We start from the raw sequence: 14,668 nt of genomic DNA, 5'->3' as shown, positions 1-14,668 counted from the left end.
AAAAGGCCCCTATCTCATTTTTTGCCACTTTAATACGAAAAATTGAGACTGTAAAATGTCCTCAAAATTAGCTAAATTCGAAAGCTGGTCACATGTCTTCCATAATATTTGCAATATCAGACATAAAATACTTTATGCAAAAGATGCCTCCAAACTTGACATAAATTTAGGACTCTCAAAATGCAATCTGGATTTGGTTGCTAGGTGTGGCCATATCCTAGCAACCAAAAACTTTTCAAAAGTTTTTTTGCCCAATTTCATCCTTTGAAACATGTGGCAAGACACCATATCAATTTCAGGCGATTCTGAGAGGGTCGACGTGGAATCAACCCAAAAATCTGTTGATTTGGCATGGATTGACCCAATTAATAAAGGACCTTTTAAAAGATATTATCATACTGGTTGCTACACCGCTACAGAATTACTGTTATATGATTTTTAGCCAAGGAAGATGTTTATTGGATAAGTAGAGATAAAATTTCCAACTAACCTGTTTCGGAGGTGACAAGATGTTTCGGAGGTGACGCATGTTAATGGAAAGTTAAGAATCTCCCAGAAATTAAAACGACTGGTCATGTTGTCACAAATTTTACTCAAATATTACGTTAGGGGGTGTGGTATATTTTCATAAGTTTAAAATAGCTATACTATTGTTTACATAAATCTTGGGCTGAAGAATGCTTTGTTTTGGAGGTGACGGAAAAGTTAACGGAAAAGTTAACATTAAATTTGAAATTTGCACAACTCTTTTAAAATTTCCAAATGAAAAATATTTTAGGGCCCAGATATTAGACACATTAGTTATTGTAATAATGCAACCATACTTAACAAAATTTACACTGCTTAATTAGAACTTAGTTGCAGTCAAACTTAGGTACCAATTGTTAACGGAAAATGTCACCTCCGAAACGACAAAATCTAGCCACCAGTCCTTGGAGAAGGGAAGGGAAGGAAACCTGGGGAACACAATTGCATTTTAGTTTGGACACTTGTTGATAATATCAACCAAATAAGAACTGGAAAATACCTTCCTCCAAAAAGTACAGGCTCTGACAAAAACAGTGTAGTTGAAAGTGTATGGCTGAACTAGCATATTTTAAGCATATTTATGGCCACCAAATCCACCTGAAGAAACCGAGAAAGTTTGTTAAGCTACCCAAGGTAGACTTCACTTAGGATGGTCAAATGGCAAAAAATCTAAGAATTCTGGTATTTGGTCACTGAGTTACAAAGCAATAAGTGCCAATATTGAAAGTTACACCACTGATTGTGAAAATGACCATATATGTATGTGAAAATGTGCTAGAAAAGTGGTAATCCATGACCAATCATTTGCACTTAAGTTCTTGCTTTGGCCACCATATGGCATGAGACACTTAAATGTCCTAATTAACTGACTAGAAATGTCTGCAATGAACTTGGGAGGAAAATACATATGACCTTTAACCTACCTCTATAAATAAGACATGATAAATTACTATATTCTGTATATTAACTGTTAAGGTAGCATACGCCCATTAAAAGCCCCATTGACTTACACACTAAATCACAAAAGTAATGCCTTCTCTAAGTCTAGATAGAAGTTTTCACTTGCTAAACGCTACCCATCACTGGATAGCTGACAAGTTGGCCTTTCATGGCACCATCAATTTTCCATACCATGACCGTGAAAATTTTTTGCTACGAGAGCCGGAACTTTTTGTCACTTGTAAACAAACCTCTTTACTCGGCCGTAAACAATCTTCGTCCACTGCTCCTGGGAGGGATAAACTGATCTAAAATTGCCTCAATTTTACCCAATTTTTTAAGCACATGTGCTTCCATTCATGTTCTTTAACATCCAAGCCACAAAAAAAGCTCATCCTAATTGATAACATATAGCAAAAAAGTTGTTCTCCTGCTCCTAATTGGCACTTTTCCTGAAGGAGAACACTTGCCGCGGATTGATATAGACCCTAATAGGAGTATGCCACCTTAAGAGTTGATCTGAATGTCAGAGAAAATTTGTGTCTGCTTGGAGATGTGCTAGTTCTCCTGTTTCCTCCTATCCTCTGTTGCTTAAACTAGAGACGTATTTGAAGCTAGTTGAAACTTTATTCATTTACAAACATCCTGAATTACGAATCTCCATTGTTGTCTTTATAGTCAAGACTCCTTCCTCTGGGAGATTCAAGAGAAACATATCCTTGGACAAGGAAGTGTTCATTTCTAGCAGTTTTTCTGACTTGATTTCTACTACAGTAACACTACACTTATGACATGACATTTCCAAAACATGTACAGGTATTGCTAATATTGTGTTAACCTGTACGTATTGCTAACTGCAAGGTGTCTTGTGTTTGATAAACAAGGCCAGCAGGTGTGTTAAAGTTGATTTAGCTCAAGAGAGTGCTAGTATACTAGTGATAAAGGTGACCGTTTCCTTGTTGCTTTCACTTCTTGTTTTACTTTGTCTGAGTTATTTAGGTTCCCAGTGCTTCAGTCGCATGTTCGATTTTCTTGGGAAATGTTAGGTGGGAATACTATATTACAGATTTGAAGGAAGATTAAACCTCAGATTTTATTGATACCATTTTTTTTTAAAGGAAGCTGGGTTTATCTGCAACCTGAATTTATCATACCTTGGCAATTCTGTACTGATATGTTTTAGATTCGCTTTGTTTTATTGTACCGGTGAAAATATCAGTCTCGTAAACATGTGTGGGTGTGAAGTATTAAAGAGGTATGAAGGTAGTTTTTACAAGTCATAAGTGTGTGTGAATATTAGATCATTAACCACTGATATTAATAGTCATCAGTGTGTCCCCTACACATACTAAAAACATCAAATAACGAGAAGTATATTATTTCAACCCACAAGGCATATAAACTCACTGAGACATTTCTTTATCTAATTGAACACCCACCCACCCATCTCAGTATAATGTAGAGAGGATGAAAGCCTTTCGGGAAGTACTTTGAACAATTTTAGCGTGTTAAGCATTTGGCCGATAATTGAAGAATTGTGGACAATGGTTAATTCATAGTACATTTAAATAATACCAAGAATGGGAGATATGAGTTAATCATATTGTCTTGGCTTATTTCAATCTCTGAGTCTGCTTAGGTTCTGTGACGTTAGCAAGTATTTCGGTCTGAGGTGGGTGAAGGGTAGACCATTCTCATGCACTGAATCATGTGACAAGTGCACTCAGTCATGTGACAAGTGCACTTAGTCAGGTGATATGTGCACTCAATCAGGTGATAAGTGCACTCATTCAGGTGATATGTGCACTCAATCAGGTGACAAGTGCACTCATTCAGGTGATATGCGCACTCAATCAGGTGACAAGTGTACTCAGTCATGTGTAAGTGCACTCAATCAGGTGACAAGTGTACTCATTCAGGTGATATGTGCACTCAGTCAGATGATATGTGCACTCAATCAGGTGACAAGTGTACTCAGTCAGTTGATATGTGCACTCAATCAGGTGACAAGTGTACTTAGTCAGGTGACAGTGTGCACATGTCATATGATAATTGAAATCTTCCAGCTGAACAAACATGAGATGGGAGAAGCGTGCTCCAACTGTGGTCTGACTTCATTGTGTCAAGTCAGTCTCCTAATACTGTTAGGTTCAGTTATATTTTTTGTCTTCCAAAGTTGTTATTTAACAGAATGTTGTTGATGTTGAGTAACTTACAGCAGAGATGTTTGTGTCTACAGCCTAGCTCCAACAAGGAGGTCCCCCTGGAGGATGAAGCCTGGTACCACGGCGCCCTGCCAAGACAAGAGACGGAGGAGCTGCTGAAACAGGAGGGAGACTTCATTGTCAGATTCAAGAGCGACGCCTCCGGCCAGTACGTGCTCTCCTGCAGGTCCGCCGATAAACAGAGGCACTTCCCGATCGTGAAACAAGACGATAGCACGGTCAGTCCATTGCGAGTTTTTAAACCTGCAGAGAGTTAACCTATCTATGACAGCAAATCAATCTTGGGACTTATTTTTGCTGATAGCTATTATTACAATAGTGCTTCTTTTTTTAATAATAGTATAATACATATATATATTATATTATACTGTATGTAATATATTAGCATAATAGCATAATATTTTTTAAATAAAGCATGTAAAAACACCATGTAAAATACACATTTTGGTGTTACAATACCATCCTCTGTAGGCAGTGGTGGGGCCAGGGGTCCTCAAAGCCCCCCCTTCCACACATCTTGGTCCCCCTTCCTCCCTCACATTACAAAATTGAAATGGCATACTGTGTGTGTTTGATATGATATATCATTAAGCCTGACTTTTCTCCTCCACACAATTTTGTTTAATGTCTGAATGTTCTGGTTTTTAACAGTATCGATTGGAAGGAGGGAGTTTTCGGTCAATCCAGGAACTGGTGAACCATCACATGTCAACTCAAACACCGGTGACGAAAGCCATGATGATCAGAAATCCAATAAGTAAGGTCAAGGACGAGCATGACCTTCGACACAAGGACATCCTGCTGGACACCAAATTAGGACAGGTGAGTTTCATGAAAGACACAATGATTCAATCTTTTAAAGGGTGTGAAGACTCGCGCAAAAAAAGAAACGTCTAATGCCAGTAATCTGACCTAGTTTCGAATGAGGTGTAATAGAAGTGTTACACACCACCATCAATCCCAGCAAATACACATACAGCTCGCTACCGTCAGTAAATTAGACACTAGTGTACAGTCAGTACATACAGCTGCGGTCAATACCCACAGCACAGTGTACAAACGATACAGTGATGGACATCTCAGGTCCAGCTAGAGATAACAAGGTATCACGTTTCATTACTGTCTGCATTTTGTAGCGACACGAACAAAACGTCACTTGCAAGCAACAGAGAGTTAACTTTTTCAGATGGCAGCACGCTGTTTGGGGCGAGTCTTTATTGCCTTTAATGGTAATGAAAAGTTAATTGGTAGATGAGTTAATTTCACTGACATTTACCCACTTTGTACCAGTGACCCTGAAACCTTGTAATTTTTGTTTGGCCAATTGACTTGTAATTGAAGCTAACAGGGATGACCATGTGTGCACAACATGTGTCATGTTGTTTACTCCAGTCTATTCCTATCAACACAGTATGTGTGTGCACTAATGTTGAGTTAGTTGGGGAGATTCTTACTGTTGGTACATGGGCTAACGTAAGATGTTAGCTGAATTCTAGTGTATACCCCTTCAGCTGTAGGCAATGAAAAATTACTGTTTTAAGGTTTATTAAGCCACTGGTTGCCTCTCATGTGACATATATTGTGAGCTCTCATGTGACATATCACATGACCTCTCATGTGACATCTCCTTGTCTATACTACTGCTGCATTCTTTATTTAAGGTGGAAAAAAAAAGAAGAAAAAAAGTGAATTTTTGTATGAATATCTTGTTAGAACTGTATTAATTACATCCCATATGGTTGTAACTCTATTGCACCCCAAGTGAAATAAAATATTAAAAAAATGAAAACGGGGGTGGGGTGGGTGAGGGGGTGGGTTTGTTGACTGCATTGTTCTTTTCATAAGCATCCTTTTTCTTGTGTACATGCAGGGACATTTCGGTGACGTCCACAAAGCGACATTTAAGAATAAACCTGTCGCCGTCAAGACGTGCAAGGCCACGTTCCTCTCAGAGACCTACATCCTCAAGAATTACAACCATCCCAACATCGTCAAACTTATCGGCGTGGCAACAGACAGACATCCAATCTACATCGTCATGGAGCTTGTACAAGGTCAAAAACCAGAAAAAAATGGATTTGACATCATTTCTTTTTTTCTGTGACAGCTATCAAAGTAGTTAGATTAGGGGGGCAAATTTTGCCTCTGATTCATTAGGGAATATGGTACACCGTAAACATCTCATTGTATATGGATACCCTGCCACTCTGGTTAGTTGTATGGAGAAGTATTTTCTGGTCGCAAACAACGTGAAATTTTATCGAAGATGTTTCCTCACTGCTAGTTGAATAGCCCAACTCAAGATTTATGCACCTAACTGGAGATTTATTGGTTGATTGAATGTAACCTATTTTGACCGGCTTATAAATATTATAAATATCCTTATATTGTCCATATATATCCGTATATCATAAATATCCTTATAAATATCTTTCTAAATATACTGTGACATTTTCTAGAAATTGAAGTTTTGTACGGTTTATTTCTGGTTACACAATCAGAGAAGATTGCAATTACATATTAAGCTCTTTTATTAGTTTTTGGCATGCTCTACACTGATGTGCAACATGTACCCCCTGAACAGAGGAACTTTATTTGCGTACGTTTAGGCTTGTATCATAATTAATACACACAAAACAGACTAAACAACAATAGATTTATGAGATGAAATCAGTAAATTGCTTAAAAAGATTGATTTTACTGACTGATGTTTGCTTCTCTGTCACCTTTGCAGGAGGAGATCTTTTGAAGCTTCGAGATGACAGCAAGACCTTGAGTGCCCCCGAGAAGATTAAAATGAGTGAAGACGCAGCATTAGGGATGTCCTACTTGGAGGGCAAAAGTTGTATTCACAGGTAAACTAGAAATTGTCCTGGGATTAATAAACATGTGTGTGGGTTTATGGATGTAGGCATGGGTATGCATGTATGCTAGTATGTATTTGTTGAGGAACAAACAAGAAGAACTCAGATAAGTAATCAGGACTCTTGTCTATTTGAAACTTTGTGTGATATCTGCTTTCAAAGGGAAAATGTCAAAACTGAATACTAAAGACAATTCTTGTTACTTAACCAAATAAGGAGAATGGGACATTCCCACTGCTTTTAAAAATTAGACATTTTGCTCTTGATGGTTGTAATTGTAGAATACTGCCAGTAAATTGTAGTGATAAGTAACTTTCTGTTAACAGATAGAACCTCACCACCATCATGCAACCCCCCCCTCCCCACCTCACACCATTGATCTCCTATCCATCTACACGAATGTTAGAATAAAACACTCTGTGGAACTTAAATGATGTTAACATTATCAAAAATGCGGCAACATTAAGGAATGAAAATTTTTTTGGGAGGGGCCCAATAACGTGAGATGCCAAATGCTCTGTATATTACAGCAGATCTAGTAGCTTGATATATGGTCACAGCCATGCTCCCACAGTATACCTCTGTAAAACTCATGGTCATGCTTTCACCTCATTGACAGAGACCTGGCAGCGAGGAATTGTCTGGTCGGCACGAAGAATATTCTGAAGATCAGCGATTTTGGAATGTCGAGAGAAGAAGAAGAGGAATAACAGATCGACAGCAACAACATGAGACAGATACCAATCAAATGGCGGCCCCTGAGGCCATGAAATATGGTAAAGGTTGTGTATACATATGTCCAGGCACGTAGCCAAGGGGGGGCCAAGGGGGCGAGCGCCCCCCTTGAGCATATTTTTTTGTATATTTTTATGATATCCCTAGTAATTTCAAAATAGAAAATGTTTAAATGCAACTTACAAGGCCTGGGAAGTGCCATTTCCAGCGATCTGGGAGGCATTTTCGGCCAAAGTTTTCTTGTACGCTTCATGCCACTCGTGATGGCGCTACGCTAAGATAGTTTGCAGAGCCATATTTGGCTCTGATAGTTTGCCTACAGGTTCGCCCCTCCCTTGGCAAATTCCTGGCTACGTGCCTGAGTATGGCAAAGAAGTGGTAAAAGCAGTTACTGTGGGTCTGTTTCAAAACCTGCGTGTTCAAAACCTTAGAGAGTGTTGTGGACGATTGGCTAAGGCGTCGGACTTGTGATCCAAGGATTGCTGGTTCGACTCCTGCCTAGTCCATGTGTCCTTGGGCAAGATGCTTTATCTCCATTGCCTCTCTCCACCCAGAGGTTAAATGGGTACCTGTGAGGTAACTTGTTATTGGGCGCAGTATATAACTGCAGCCGCCTGGAGGGATTGTCTCTGGGACAGGTTATCATTGACCAGGGATAACATATCTTCTGTAAAGTGCTTTGATACCTATTGCTGGTATAAGCGCTATATAAAAGTGAAATATTCTGTGGGTCTGTTTCAAAACCTGCGTGTTCAAAACCTTAGAGAGTGTTGTGGACGATTGCATGGCTAAGACGACGGACTTGTGATCCAAGGATTGCTGGTTCGACTCCTGCCTAGTCCATTACGTTGTGTCCTTGGGCAAGATGCTTTATCTCAATTGCCTCTCTCCACCCAGAGGTTAAATGGGTACCTGTGAGGTAACTTGTTATTGGGCGCAGTATATAAATGCAGCCGCCTGGAGGGATTGTCTCTGGGACAGGTTATCATTGACCAGGGGTAACATATCTTCTGTAAAGTGCTTTGATACCTATTGCTGGTATTAGCGCTATATAAAAGTGAAATATTCTGTGGGTCTGTTTCAAAACCTGCATGTTCAAAACCTTAGAGAGTGTTGTGGACGATTGGCTAAGACGACGGACTTGTAATCCAAGGATTGCTGGTTCGACTCCTGCCTAGTCCATTACGTTGTGTCCTTGGGCAAGATGCTTTATCTCCATTGCCTCTCTCCACCCAGGGGTTAAATGGGTACCTGTGAGGTAACTTGTCATTGGGCGTAGTATATAACTGCAGCCGCCTGGAGGGATTGTCTCTGGGACAGGTTATCATTGACCAGGGATAACATATCTTCTGTAAAGCGCTTTGAGACCTATTGCTGGTATAAGCGCTATATAAAAGTGAAATATTCTGTGGGTCTGTTTTAAAACCTGCGTGTTCAAAACCTTAGAGAGTGTTGTGGACGATTGGCTAAGGCATCAGACTTGTGATCCAAGGATTGCTGGTTCGACTCCTGCCTAGTCCATTACCTTGTGTCCTTGGGCAATATGCTTTATCTCAATTGCCTCTCTCCACCCAGGGGTTAAATGGGTACCTGTGAGGTAACTTGTCATTGGGCGCAGTATATAACTGCAGCCGCCTGGAGGGATTGTCTCTGGGACAGGTTATCATTGACCAGGGATAACATATCTTCTGTAAAGCGCTTTGAGACCTATTGCTGGTATAAGCGCTATATAAAAGTGAAATATTCTGTGGGTCTGTTTCAAAACCTGCGTGTTCAAAACCTTAGAGAGTGTTGTGGACGATTGGCTAAGACGACGGACTTGTGATCCAAGGATTGCTGGTTCGACTCCTGCCTTGTCCATGTGTCCTTGGGCAAGATGCTTTATCTCAATTGCCTCTCTCCACCCAGAGGTTAAATGGGTACCTGTGAGGTAACTTGTTATTGGGCGCAGTATATAACTGCAGCCGCCTGGAGGGATTGTCTCTGGGACAGGTTATCATTGACCAGGGATAACATATCTTCTGTAAAGCGCTTTGAGACCTATTGCTGGTATAAGCGCTATATAAAAGTGAAATATTCTGTGGGTCTGTTTTAAAACCTGCGTGTTCAAAACCTTAGAGAGTGTTGTGGACGATTGGCTAAGGCATCAGACTTGTGATCCAAGGATTGCTGGTTCGACTCCTGCCTAGTCCATTACCTTGTGTCCTTGGGCAAGATGCTTTATCTCAATTGCCTCTCTCCACCCAGAGGTTAAATGGGTACCTGTGAGGTAACTTGTCATTGGGCGCAGTATATAACTGCAGCCGCCTGGAGGGATTGTCTCTGGGTCAGGTTATCATTGACCAGGGATAACATATCTTCTGTAAAGCGCTTTGAGACCTATTGCTGGTATAAGCGCTATATAAAAGTGAAATATTCTGTGGGTCTGTTTCAAAACCTGCGTGTTCAAAACCTTAGAGAGTGTTGTGGACGATTGGCTAAGACGACGGACTTGTGATCCAAGGATTGCTGGTTCGACTCCTGCCTAGTCCATGTGTCCTTGGGCAAGATGCTTTATCTCAATTGCCTCTCTCCACCCAGAGGTTAAATGGGTACCTGTGAGGTAACTTGTTATTGGGCGCAGTATATAACTGCAGCCGTCTGGAGGGATTGTCTCTGGGACAGGTTATCATTGACCAGGGATAACATATCTTCTGTAAAGTGCTTTGAGACCTATTGCTGGTATAAGCGCTATATAAAAGTGAAATATTCTGTGGGTCTCGGGGCCTCGGGGAAGATTAGCTTTGGCTAACCGAGTCACCCTTTTAAAGGTTAATAAATAAATAAAATAAATATTCTGTGGTTCTGTTTCAAAACCTGCGTGTTCAAAACCTTAGAGAGTGTTGTGGACGATTGGCTAAGACGACGGACTTGTGATCCAAGGATTGCTGGTTCGACTCCTGCCTAGTCCATTACGTTGTGTCCTTGGGCAAGATGCTTTATCTCCATTGCCTCTCTCCACCCAGGGGTTAAATGGGTACCTGTGAGGTAACTTGTCATTGGGCGTAGTATATAACTGCAGCCGCCTGGAGGGATTGTCTCTGGGACAGGTTATCATTGACCAGGGATAACATATCTTCTGTAAAGCACTTTGAGACCTATTGCTGGTATAAGCGCTATATAAAAGTGAAATATTCTGTGGGTCTGTTTTAAAACCTGCGTGTTCAAAACCTTAGAGAGTGTTGTGGACGATTGGCTAAGGCATCAGACTTGTGATCCAAGGATTGCTGGTTCGACTCCTGCCTAGTCCATTACCTTGTGTCCTTGGGCAAGATGCTTTATCTCAATTGCCTCTCTCCACCCAGGGGTTAAATGGGTACCTGCTAGGTAACTTGTCATTGGGCGCAGTATATAACTGCAGCCGCCTGGAGGGATTGTCTCTGGGACAGGTTATCATTGACCAGGGGTAACATATCTTCTGTAAAGCTCTTGAGACCTACAGTATTGCTGGTATAAGCGCTATATATAAGTGAAATATTATTATTACTATTTTTTTTTTTTGGGTCATAATAATTAACATTAGGGGCAATATAACGTCATCATCAAATGATGGCATGTTTTTTATTAAGCAAGAGGAATTTGTGCTATGTTGCTGAAAATTTAAAAAATTATGACAGGTTATGAAACCTTAAAATTTAGCAAAAATTAAACAGTTTAGAAACTAGGAATTCCCCCCCAAACTAGGGTCTGGTTTATTCTTGAGTTAAAAGTGGGGTTCTATGAAATATTAAGCCTCACTTTATGATATAGCTTTGAATAACACTGAATTTAATTGAACCCTTTGCATTTTTATAATCAACAGGGCATCCTATGCATCACTTTGGGACAATTTAAAAATTTTGTGATTCTAGAAAAAAAATCATAATGACTAAAGACTTACAATAATTATATGGAAGGTTTTTAAAAAAGGACTATATATTAAGTCAGAGTGCTAAAATATTGATTTCAAAAGCTCAGATATACCTAACTTTTAATTGTTAAAGTGGGACAAACAAGAAAGAAAGTTCTCAAATGCCAGTCAGACGGCTCAATATGGATTCCCAGAGCTCAAAAATATGCTTTTCTCTAAAATTAAAATGTTAGTCTATGGAACTTAGAGCCTCTAAATATTAAAATGATTTTGAAATGTTTTGTAATAACTTCATTCAAATTAGGAATTGATGATATCATTGTTGCTTAATGCAGAAAGACATCCTCTATCTGATGCATTATTGTGGAAAAACTTAGAACCTCATTATTTTTGCCCAAAAAGTAAAACATATTTATAAGGTTTTAGCCTTAAAAAATTGTTAAATTTGGACAAACAGAAATAGAAAGTTCTCAAATGCCAGTCAGGATGCTCATTATGGATTCCTAGAGCTCAGAAATATGCTTCTCTCTGAAGTTAAAATGTGTTAGTCTATGGATTTTTATGCTTATTAAAATGATTTTCAAAATGTTTTATCATAACTTCTTTCACATTGGAAATGTATGATATCACTGTTGCTTAATTCAAAAGGACACCCTCTATCTAATGCATATGTGTAGAAAGAACTTAAAATGTCATGATTTTGGCCAAAAAAAAAAACTCATAAGGTTTATAGCCATACAAATTCATTAAATTTGGACCAAAAAAAAGTTCTCAAATGCCAGTCAGGATGCTCATTATAGATTCACAAAGCTCAGAAATATGCTTCTCTCTGAAGTTAAAATGTGTTATTCTATGGATTATTATGCTTATTGAAATGATTTTTAAAATGTTTCATTATAACTTCTTTCACATTGGGAATGTATGATATGATTGTTGCTTACATCAGAAGGACACCCTCTATCTAATGCATATGTGTGGAAAGAACTAAAAAGGTCATGATTTTGGCCACAAAAAAAAACTTGTAAGGTGTTAGCCTTACAAAACTGTTAAATTTTGGACAAAAAGAGAAAGTTCTCAAATGCCAGTAAGGATGCTCATTATGGATTCCCAGAGCTCAGAAATATGCTTCTTTTTGAAGTTAAAATGTGTTTAGTCTATGGATTTTTATGCTTATTGAAATGATTTTCAAAATGTTTCATTATAACTTCTTTCACATTGGGAATGTATTATATCATTGTTGCTTTATACAGAAGGACACCCTCCATCTAATGCATCACCGTGGAAAGAATTAAACTGTTCATGATATCTAAATTGGGGCCAAAAACTCAACAAGTTCTCCAATGCCACTCAGGATGCCCATTACGGAACCAGAGCTTGGAAACATACTTTTCTCTGAAGTTAAAAGTGGTAGTGTATGGAATTTCACGCTTATTAAATGATTTTCAAAATGTTTCATAATTACTTCTTGGGAGTGTATTATATCATTGTTGCTTTATACAGAAGGACACCGCCATCCTATGCATTACTGTGGAAAAACTTAAAGGTCATGATTGTGGCCACAAAAAAAACAAAAAAACTTGTAAGGCTTACAAGGCCTTACAAAACTGTTAAATTTTGGACAAAAAAAAAGTTCTCAAATGCCAGTCAGGATGCTCATTATGGATTCCCAGAGCTAAAAAATATGCTATTCTCTGAAGTTAAAAGTGGTAAGTGAATGGATTTTTATGCTTATTAAAATGATTTTCAAAATGTTTCTAAAAATTCCTTTCACATTGGGAATGTTTTATATCATATTGCCCCCTTCAGAAGGACACCTTCCATCTAATGCATCACCGTGGAAGAATTAAACTGTTCATGATATCTAAATTGGGGCCAAACACTCAACAAGTTCTCCAATGCCACTCAGGATGCCCATTGCGGAACCAGAGCTTGGAAACATACTTTCTCTGAAGTTAAAAGTGGTAGTGTATGGATTTTTATGCTTATTAAAATGATTTTCAAAATGTTTCATAATTACTTCTTTCACATTGGGAATGTATTATATCATTGTTGCTTACTTTAGGAGGGACAGCCTTTGTCACTTACGCATCGTTGTGGAAAGAATGAAAATGGTTATGATATTTTGTTTTGGTGGAAAATTTAATAATTCGTAAGGCGATATGAATAGTCTTACTAAATCAATTAACTTGAACAAACAAAATGTTCTCAAATGCCAGTCAGGATGCTCAGTACCGATTCCCCGAGCTTGGAAACATACTTTTCTCTGAAGGTTAAAAGTGGTAATGTTTGGATTTTTATGCTTATTAAAATGATTTTCAAAATGTTTTTCATAACTTCTGTTACATTGGGAATGGATTATATGATTGGTGCTGAATTTAGGAGGACACCCTAAATCATATGCATATATTTGTGGAACAACTTAAAAGGTCATGATTTTGGTAAAAAGTAAAACAAAAATCATTAAGCTTTAGCATTACAAAACATTAAATTGGGACAAATATAAAAAGGTTCTCATATGCCAGTCAGGATGCTCATTATGGATTCCCAGAGACCAGAAATTTGCTTTTCTCTGAAGTAAAAAGTGTTAGTCTAAAGAACTTAAAGCCTCTAAATATTTAAAATGATTTTTAATATGTTTGATTATAACTTCTTTCAAATTTGGAATTGATTGTATCCATTGTTGCCTAACACAGAAAGAAACCCTCCATTTCATGCGTAATTGTGGAAAAAAATTAAATGGTTATGACTTTGGCCAAAAATGATAAAAATCATTAGGTTTTAGCCTTACAAAATTATTAAATTTGGACCAAAACGAAAGTTTTCAAATGCAGAAACATGTATTGAGTTAAAATGAAAAGATAAAATGAGTGTGGCCAAAAACAAGTTGAATCACAAGGCTATTGCCCATTACATAATAAATAATTGGGATCAAATCATTTTAGAAACAGGTCATTATTTTGGCAAATAATAAAAAATCATCATAAGGCAAACAAACTAAGGTATTTATAAGCATGTACAATATCATTATAGTTTAAACAAAATATGAAAGTTCTAAAATAGATTCACAGAGCCCAGAAATGTTCTTTTCTCTGAAAGTTAACCTTCTAAACATTAAAGTGATTTTCCCCCAAAAATGTCTATAACTTCTTTCAAGGTAGGAACAGATCATATTCATCTAATATAATTCAGAATGACAACTTCCAATGTAGGTATAATATTAGAAAGAATTAAAAATAGGTCACGATTGTAGCCACAGAAAGAAAAATGGAGTTAAAGGTGGTAGTCTTTAGAAGTTTTACCCTCTAAACATTAAAGTGATTTTACAAAAAAATGGCTATAACTTCTATCAATGTGGGAACAGATCATATTACTTAATTCAGAAGTAATAATAACTCAGAAGTAATAAGTACTCAGACGTAATAAGTCAGAAGTAATAATTCAGAAGTAATAATAACTTAAATCAGAATGACAACTTCCAATCTAGGTAT

At 38.0% G+C, this 14,668-nt stretch overlaps 1 pseudogene; it reads left to right on the top strand.

The window, feature by feature from the left end:
• Nucleotides 1-14,668, top strand: part of LOC139980288 (tyrosine-protein kinase Fer-like) — a 29,547-nt pseudogene that overhangs the window by 8,240 nt on the left and 6,639 nt on the right.

The sequence above is a fragment of the Apostichopus japonicus genome, chromosome 14, assembly GCF_037975245.1.
Source record: "Apostichopus japonicus isolate 1M-3 chromosome 14, ASM3797524v1, whole genome shotgun sequence".
NCBI lineage: Eukaryota > Metazoa > Echinodermata > Holothuroidea > Aspidochirotida > Stichopodidae > Apostichopus > Apostichopus japonicus.
This window is presented reverse-complemented; position numbering and strand designations above follow the sequence as displayed.